This window comes from Balaenoptera acutorostrata, chromosome 9 (assembly GCF_949987535.1).
Source record: "Balaenoptera acutorostrata chromosome 9, mBalAcu1.1, whole genome shotgun sequence".
Classification (NCBI taxonomy): Eukaryota; Metazoa; Chordata; class Mammalia; order Artiodactyla; family Balaenopteridae; genus Balaenoptera; species Balaenoptera acutorostrata.
The window spans coordinates 96699866-96709775 of record NC_080072.1 but is presented as its reverse complement, the minus strand read 5'-3'; positions in this window follow the sequence as shown (position 1 = coordinate 96709775).

Below are 9910 nucleotides of genomic sequence, written 5' to 3'. Positions count from 1 at the left end.
AAGCAGGATATCAGAAATGTTTTCAGTGGGTTATTTGTAACATGCCTGCCTCTTCCCCTAGAATGTGTTCTGATAACTAGAAGATACTTGTTAGCTAAAGACCTGATAAAGTTTGAAGACATGATCTGGGAAAGGGTCACATTCCTCTGCATAATATAGCAGCAGTGAGAGATTTGGAAACTAAGTTGGATTAAGGAGTGAGAAAATATGTGGAGAGTCAGAAAGGAGAGGTCCCAAGTGAAGGCAAGGAAGAGAGGGGATTTGGGGTAAGGAGAGAGAAAAACTAGGAAAACGTTTTAAAAAGTTTCAGTGAAGCATGTGAAGTAAATCTTCATCTTCCCTCCCAAATACTCAGTAAGTTCCATACCACTGACTTATGTACAGCTGGATTTATTTGAGAGTTTGAAGAGAAGGCTGAAAGGGACAGAGGTCAGTGTTCCATATGTGAACACGTGCAAATTAACATTAACTGGCTGGAGAGTTTTCTAGAGTTTGTCTCCTTGTGTTTCAGCTCGGTCTCCCTAATCAGCTTATCATCCTTTGGAGGGCAGGCATGGTGCCTGCCATTCCATGGACTGATACATTGGTGGGCACACATCATACACTCAGGATATACTGTAGAGCTGATTTGTTTCCTCTGGCTGAGCCCCATTCAGAAAAGAAGCGTGAGTTTTCCTCTGCCTACAGCAATCAGAGTTCTCAGGGTTTCAAAGGTCACTTACAATTTAAAATATTCCTTCCCCTTGTCACTGTAAATGTACCTCAGCTGGTCAGACCAGGCATTTGGATTTCAGGCTCAGAAAAAATGGTTCTAGGATCCATGCTTCTAGGATCAATATAGGAATATACTAAGAACCAGAACTGACCTGCTTGTCCTAGGTCATAAGCAAACTCCCCATCTACCAACAAATTGACTCAGCAAGGGTTACATGGAATACACAGGGGAAGTTTGAGTGTGGGCCCTTCATTCTCATGGAAACAAATGCTCTTGTATTCTGATTCAGAGTCTTTAGGGAACAACTGACTGAGAAACCTCATCTACAGAAGCATCTTATTTTACTCAGGCCTGGAAGTGTGGTCCAAAATTATTGGGGGTGAGGTGATGGTGATAGGACGTGTTCTCAGAGTCAGGTTTGGAAACTCAATCAACATCCCACAGAAACTGCTATGGGCAATGGCTAAGGGTAGTTGAAACATGCATTGGGTATTTTGTTGGTTAAATAGACTTTTGTGACCGGCCTAGGATCCTGGCCACCTATTGTGGCAGGTAGCATGGAAAATTACTGGCTTTGGAGTCTGACGTACCTGGGTTCTAAACTTGGCTCTACAGATTATTTCCTATGTAGCATTGGGCATGTCACGCTACCTCTCTGAGCCTCTGTTTCCTCATTTGTAAAATGGAGGCTGTTGATATAGTCTGATACTTACTGAATTAGTGTGGGTGGGTGAGAAAACCCACCAAATCTCGGTAGCTTAACACAGTAAAGTTTTATTTCTCACTCGTGTCACAGCCCAACATAGGTCAGTAGTGGGGTTTGGCTCCATGCAGTCATTCAGGGACCCAGGATCATTCCATTTAGTGGATGACATAATTCCCTAGAGCTTGGGAGCCTTTCACTGGATCCATGCATCCAGCAGATAGATGAAGGAGGAGAGCACACAAAGGGTTGGGCAGGAGGCATTTTTATGGGCCAGATTAGGAGATGGTGCATATGATTTCCATCTACTTTCCATTGTCCCATGGCTGCCCCTAATATAAGGAAGGCTGAGGAAGGACTGTGTGCCTAAGAGGAAAGGGTTACTGATACGGTGAACAAGCCAGTGTCTGCCACTCTTACCTTGTAAAGTTGTAATGAGGTGAGGATGTAATAGAAAAAAGAAAGCAGATAGAATGCTTTGATACCATGTAGCACATACAGGACTCAATAAATGTTAGTTCTAATAACACTGTTTACACGGCAAAGTGAATTTTGAACTCCAAACAGGCAACTTAGAAAGGGCTTTCAAGCCTCCATTCATTTGTTAGATGTGGGCTGCCTTGGCTGTTTGTCCTTAGCTTCCCAGGAATTCTGATTACCTGGCCACCAGGGGTTAAACTACCCCAGCCTCCACTGATACTTAACAGCTGGGTCTCTTTCCAAGGGCCTTCAGTACTCTCTTTCAGTGCAGGAAATACATCTGGCATTCCCTATTCTGGAAATACAAGCAACTAGTCAATTGAAAAAGGCGTCTGCTGATGGTAGCATGACAAGCAATATCCATAACTGCTTGTAATCTCCTTCAGACATCCACTTGCTCCCATCCAGCCCCATGGAGGACAAAGGGGCTCCTATTATCTCGGCAGCCTTCTGTCGCCAAAAATGCAGATGAACCTTGACCTGATATTCTGCTCAACATGCCCTCTGAGCAAAGGGCCTTCTTCAAGTGTTTACCCTGCCAGAATAGCAGATGAGTGGGCCACAGGGAGCAGCTTTCAGGAGGCAGGCAGCTGCACAGAGAAAGAGAGTGCAGGTTTTGCATTTGGGAATTAGAAGTCTCAGATCTGCAGCTTGCTAGCTCCATGGTCTTGGAAATGTCACTTCGCCTCTCTTGCCTCAGTTTCCTCATTGACATAAGGAGGATAAGCATAGTGTTTTCTTTACCTGTGTCACAGGAGGTGTTGGGGATCAAGGGACGTATCTGAAATGTGCCTGCACCTACATTCCTGATCAAAAATTACCTGGTGGGAACATGTTCCCAGGCAGCTGGAATTGGGACTCACAGGTGAAAAGACTATTATCACATCTTAAGCTAAGAGGATGCCGTTGTCGCTCATCTGTGGGTAAGTGGTGATAGGAGGGATTCTGTCTCTACGTTCTCTACCTACAATCACCTATCCTGGACCAACCTGGGGGGGAAGGCAAGAATACATAGGGTCACAGCCTGAGAGGGACTTGTGATCCCTCCTCTCCCAAAACAGTCTCCACGAGGGGAGAAACAGGAGAACTATAGTCCCATATCACTGTCATGGTAATGTTAGTTCCTTACATTTGTACCGCATCTCATCATTGACAAAGCCTTTTTCCAGGCTATATCACATTCAAGCCTCACAGTAACCTTCCAAGCCAGGCATTATGATCTCCATGAATCCTAGACTTAGAGACGTTGAAGAATTTGCCCAAGTTTCCATAACAAGATCTGTGTGATTCCAGAGTCATGTCTCGTCCCCCCACACCACAGTTGTTCTTCCTCTCTGTTCCCAGATACAATCAAGAGAAAAGCTTTATCTTCTACAGACTAGATATGGACAGATGCATGCCCTCTAATCCTTTTTGGATTAGAAAATTGGAACTTCTCAGGTTCTTCGTGTCCCTAACTGTGCCCAGGACATGGCAAAGTGCCCCCTAAATGGTTCTAAGATGGATGGTTGACAGAGTGAATTGGCAGGCAGCAGGGAAAGCCTTAGGTGTTGACTGGAGTTCGGAAATGGATGGTTGATCACAGCTGTGTGTGCTGAACAAGGAGAAGTTATGAAAGGGGCAGACAGAAAGAGGGCAGAACAGACAGGGCTTTCTCACCTTCTGTTTAACATTAAGAAAAATCCAGTGTCCAACCATGGATTTCCCAGGGGGAGAGGACCAAAACGGACCATAGAAAAACTTGGAGGGACTCCCAGCAAAGGAGTCTCTCTGTGGGCCACAGGGTAGGATTAAAAGCTCTGCTCAAATGGACCTGGGGCAGCTGGGCCAAGAAAGGAGGCTGCACTGAATCCCATCCTTTATAGGACTGATCTGGCTCTGGCTCTGGCTGGGGTAGACTATGACCCTGGGAGTCTTCTGCTGCAGCAAGTGGAAAATAGGTTAGAAGTTCCATGTGGGGCAGGTAGGGCATAAGCATAGCAGTGTGACGGGAGGGGAAGCTGAAACCCACCTCTCCTGGGATGGGGAAGGAGTCTGGCTCTGAGAAGACAATTCAGAGGGCAGAGCTGAAGGAACTGATGTCACTGGCAAATGTGGGCAGCTGCAGAGCCAACCCTCACCCTAGCAATAGAGAGATCATGGAGTCACAGAAGGAAGGCCCAGCCCGTGTGGGGCAGCGGCACTGAGGGGAAGGGGAAGAGGGAGTCTTGAAGAATGAAGAGAGCAGAGGCTTTATTTTTCTGAGGGTGGCTAGATGGGAAGACACATTTGCGGGCAGGAAGTGTGTATGTATGTGCATGTGTGTGCATGTTTGTATGATGGGGAGATCTCACCCCAGAGCTCAAGGCAGGATTGGGGTTTTGAGGGTACCCCAACTAAGCAGGGAATGATCCATCTGCTGAGGAAATGGAATAGCAGTCTCAAGGTTCCACCAAGGAAGAGACACAGGACCAGCCTCTGGGCAGTGGCCTTCCTGTCTCTCCTTTTCCCTCAGATCCCCTCCTGGTTGGGTTGGGGTGGGGATGCTACAGGCAGAGGCCCCTGCACAGCCATTTTGCCCTGCGGGATTCACAGCCCCGCCCATCCTCTCTGATGAATGTGACCCACCACCGCAACCCCATCAGCTGCCAGGCGGAGGAGGTCAGGCCCAGCGGCTGCAGACAGTGGCCTTATCGGCTGCTACTAGTGAGGATATAAGCAGGGGATTGGATGGTATCATTCTAATTTACACGGGATTTTGTTTCTTTCCAGGTACTTAGCATGTGGATCTAGGTGATATCAAAGGCAGAGCATTATACAATAAGTAGGCTTAACCTCTATCTCACCCCCTCTCATCCTTCTGTCTCTTCATTGAGGCCACGAGGAGCTGCAGCTGGGGTTGCCATAGTGACCAATTAGGATTACTGAGATGTTCTTGCAGAGAAAAAAGGGAGTATTGATTTAGCTTTGACAGTGGGGCATCAGGGGACCAGGGGAGCCCAAGGGTGCTCAGCATTAACAGGGGCAGAATGTGTCACCCTCTAGGCTGTCTGGGGTTGTGCTGTTTGGGGCCGGACCTCATATGTGGTGGAGACCATTGGCAGGCCCCTGCCTGCTCAGTGCTTAGTGTCTGCATGACACTGCTGAGGGGTGTGTGAGGGTTTCAGGTGAGGGGGGGAGTGATGGAGTGAGGACCACCATCCACAGGATGACTCTCAAGAGAAATGGAGTTGTTTGGCTCAGATCGTGGGAGGCTCAGGTGCCCACACACCTTCTCCCCAGGCAAAGGCTTCCCGTTGTCACTTAACAAGTCTTCCCAGGTGGGCTGGTACCCCGTTCTGCGCAGGAGCACAAAACATGGCCCCGGACTTTTAGGGGCTTCGAATGGGCAAAACATTTGGTATCATTATGTGCAAAATCAGCTCCCTCTGATGTGACTACGTTAGGAACTCTGAAACCAAGAGGAAAATGGGGGTCCGAGAAGCCTTCTGGGTGGGGTGGGGCTCAGGACTGACCTAATGCAGCTGTGTGTCTGTGGACAAGCCACCTAACAAAACAAGCCGCAGTTTACCCCTCTGCAAACAACGGGTAGTAATAATCTACTGAATAGGAGGGTTATAAAGATTAGAACTTGTGTTGGTGATGTGCTTGGTATACTGTAAGTGTAGGAGGCTGAAGTGAGAGGAATTAGGGGCAGAGAACAGGCAACTGGACAAGCAGGAGAGACGGGGTAGAAGGTGGAAGTCTGGAGACATAGAGGCGGAATTCAGGTGGCTTCTGGATGGAGGAGGGAAAGGACTAAGAGCCCACAGGGGGAGCGAGCTGAGAGGCAAAGGAGAAAGGGCATCAGAGCCCACGGAGGGGCAGCTGGTGTGGCGGGAGGTTGCCGAGAGGCAGGAAGCTAGTTTTCAGCAAGGGGGGAAGACAAGCCCCTGGTTTCACTACAGGAGACATTTTTTCCTTTTCCTCATTCCTAGATTCAGAGAACTAGATTCTTCTAAAATTCCTTGGATGTGAAAAGGGGGAGTGAGAGGGATTCAGGGAGAAAGACGGCCCTATCCTGGGCCTGAGCAAGTGTATCCAGTTCTGCAGTTGACTGTGGCCAGACCGTGGGGGAACCTCTGGAACAGGACTCCCCTGTACCCCGCCTTGGCCTTGGGCTGCGAGAAACCAGGGCTTAGTGGGTCAACTTCCTGCCCCTCAGGTGCCGTTCCAGACCTGCCTCTGCTCCCATCCCATGCCACCCCACCAGGGGCCCCCAGGGCTCATGGTTAGAGCACAGCAGGAGAGAGGACCCAGGAAAAGCAGCTTCTTCCCCTGCCCGGCCCCATCCCCTGCTTCTGCAGGATTTAATAACTGCCCTCCTCAAAGATCAGGAGACATGATTAATTCTGACTCGAGGATTATTAAAATGCTTCCACCAAGCATCTGGCATTGAAAGTTTTAAATCAATTAATCTGTTGTTTGGGGAAGAGTGTTCTCATTAGCACAGCTACAGAGGCAGCTCAAGTTGCCATTGGGTTGGGGGAGTGGGGACAGCCTCCCTTGGGAACTGAGGAGACACCCACTGGGCTCCAGGAACCTCTCCTGGCTCCCAGGCCCGGCATCTCTCACTATCTCTCACCCAGGTCCCTGTGTATCCAATTTCCAAGTGGTGCTCTCTCCCATCCCCAAAGGGTTACCAGGTAAAATACAGGATGCCCAGTTAAAGTGGAATTTTAGATAACAATGAATACTTTTTTTTTTAGTGTAAGTATGTCTCATGGAGTATTTGGGACACACATATTACAAAATTATTTTAACCATTGTTTACCCGAAATTCAAATGTAATCGGGCCTCGTGTATTTTCATTTGCTAAATGTGGCAACCCTCCCCCCGCCCTCTGTTTTAGTAGCCTGACACCATAGCTGAAGTGGGACTCCTGGGTTTGAGCCCTGGGCCTGCTATCTACATGCCGAATGTCCTAAGGAGCATTGCTTCTTCTTTCTAGGTCAAGCAAGAAATAAGCAACTTTGAACTTAGGGGCACTTAAGCATTTATGGGACTCACACAGTGGTTTGCAAAATCTCCATTTGACCGATAAAGCATATGGAAAAATTATATTCTCAACCAAGAGCACACACCTGGCATTGTTTTTAGCTTTTAACCCTGTTAGAGTTATCTAACCATGAGGTCCTTGATAGCACAGCTGTGTCTGGTCCACATCTGCATCCCCAGCACCCAGCCCAGGGCTAACACATAGCAGACCCTCAGTATAATTTGATAAAATGAATTCATGAGTAAATGAACCTTCCCAGTGTTCTCACCCAGGCTCCTGAGTAACTACAGTTGTCATTTATAAATTACAAAGGGTTAAGTGTATAGAAATGGCCAGAGTCAGAACCAATCTTAAGTCCTCTGGACCAGGCATTGGACCAGGGGCCAGGATCCCTAGGCTCAAGCCCTGGCTGCAAGTCCTGGTGTTGGCTAATATCTTGTACCCTTGGCTAAGTCTTTACCCCTCTCTGGGCTCCGGTTTCCTCATCTGTAAGTAGAGGCAGCTGTGCTTGGGGTCTTTACAGCCCAGACATTCTGAGACGGCTCCACTGGTCCTGAACTCTGTAGCCCAGCTTTGAGTGCATCAAGTTGAATGCTGAATACTGGGTCTAATCTGAGTCCCAGAGCTTGGTAAGGTCATGTCTGGTAATGCCCCATCATAGAAGTCTAGGGAAGGCCGGGTTGCATGATGTGCCCTGGCCCCTGTTACTGGTGTCTGTTATGGGTTTCAGTTGCTTTTCTTCAAAGAGGGACCAGGCTTTGGCTTTCTTATCCACTAAGCAGGAGAGGAGAGGGAGGAGACCCCGCCTTTCCGGACTCTGCATCCCATCCAAGGCTTCTTTGACCCTTGTCTGCACCTCAGATATTTCTTTTCAGCCTCTGCAGTCAGCCCAGATTTATCCTGCCTCGTGTCTCTCATGTAAAATGCATATTCCGACACTTTGCTAGGTTAAATGATTTAACAGCCGAGGCAGAGAGAATTAGGGGTCCGGGAGCAGGAGGCAATGCCTGCTTTTCAAATGAGATTGGAAAGGAGATGGAGATCGCTGGTGATGATAATCTCTTATTTTAATAATATAAAATAACTGTCCCACTGAATCAGAGTGAGCGATGAATTCTGTGGCCTGGGGTTAGAGACAGCCAAGCCTGGAGAAGAGAGCCGGGGGGTGCAGGGACGCCCTTCTTCCTCTCTGTCGCTCCCTCTCTCGTCTTTCCCTTTCAAAGCAGATTTGTGCCAGCACCATCCTGTGGCCTCCTGGATCTGGCATCACTAAGAATGTGGGTAGCCAGGGAGACTGGAAGGGAGAGTGGTGGATTTGGGGAGGGTGTGTGTGTGTGTGTGTGAGAGAGAGAGATAGAAAGAGAAAGAGAAAAAAGAAAGAGAAAGAAAGAAAGAAAATGAATGAATGAATAAATGAAAATAAATCTGGGGAAACTGATGACCATTTTTCCTCTGTGATCGTTGATAGGAGATACCCTAGTCTGTGACCCTAGAAAAGGAGAACAGACTGCCCAAAGGCAGGGGCCTGGACAAGCTGACCTCTAGGAGGTATGGGAACTGCTAACTGGAGCACAGAATCATAGGATGCTTGGTCCTGTCCCAGTGAACCCCGGGGGGGAATGACTCACTCTTCAATCAGTTCCTTAATTGGTAGATACGTATCAAACACCTATCGTGTCGGTCTCTCTGAAGTTGGCTGGGTTGGACCAGGGAGGTTCCAACGGGAGCCAGGTAGTGGGGAACAATCTCCATGTCACATGTTGGCTCAGCAGGGCTCCCCTTCACAGTGGGCCATTAATAACTAAGGAGCTGCAGACCTGTCTTCTTCCCTGAGATTAATTCATTACTCCAGCCCTACTTGGATTCCGTCAGGTTCAAATGTCAGAATGGAATATGCAGCTAATGAGTCAAATGCTCTCTCTCTCTCTCTCTCTCTCTCCCTGTCCCGGGCTGGTTCTTTCCCTTCTCTCTCTGCAGACAACTGCAGGTGTCAGGGGGTTGTATGGGGTGGCCCAGGGGCTGTGGCTGTCTGAGCCGGTGAATGGGAAGTCTGCTCTGTTTACTGTACTTGTTTACGGTGGAGAGTAAGTCCACGGTCACTGGGGCTCCTGAGTCAGGACTCATCAGCATGCGTGGAGCGGAGGGAGAACTGATCACAGGGAAAGGCTTCACTCCCTGCCTTGTAATCTCTGCTCCTCATTAGTCAACAGCCACTTATGAGAACTCAGATGTGTTGGGTCCATGATTGGCACTAAGGATACAAAGCTGAACAGACTGATTGGTTCAGTTTTAAAAATAAATGTTTAGTGACTATCTAAAGAGCCACTGGGTGTACTCCTTAGGGTGGAGGCTCTGGAGCCAGACTTCCTGGGTTCGAATCTGCTGCTGCCCGGGTGTGTTCACTTAGGCACGTTAGTTAGCCTCTTTGCTTCTTTTCTTCATCTGCAAAATGGGGGTAACAAAAATACCACCTTCATGCAGTTATGAGGGTTAAAGGCATCGATACAGGTAAAACTAGCAAATGCTAAATAAATGTAGTTACTGTTCCTATGTGGTAAGAACTTAGGGTCTCAGAGTCTAAAACAGAATAAATCAGCATCGAATGGTTGCTTACTGTATACCAGGCAATGTGATTTAGATCATTAACTCATTTAATCCTCACAACAGCCTCTTATAAGGTAGGTCTCATTATCATTACTACCATTTTATACAGGAGGAAACTGAGATTGAGGTCTGTTCTTGCATGAGGTCACCTCGCTAGTAAATGATGGAGCTGGAATTTGATCTCTGCTCTGTTAGACTCTGAGTCTGAACTCTTGACCACAATTTATGTCTAGGAGAGACTGAACATATAAAATTATAGAAATGGCATCATCTTGCGATACAGGTCCAAATGCAGCACGTGGTATCCTCAGAGAATAGCGATGCTGCCTCTGTCAAGGGAGGTCAAGGAAGGTTCCTGGAGGAGGTAATGCTTGAGCTGGAGGTTGAATTA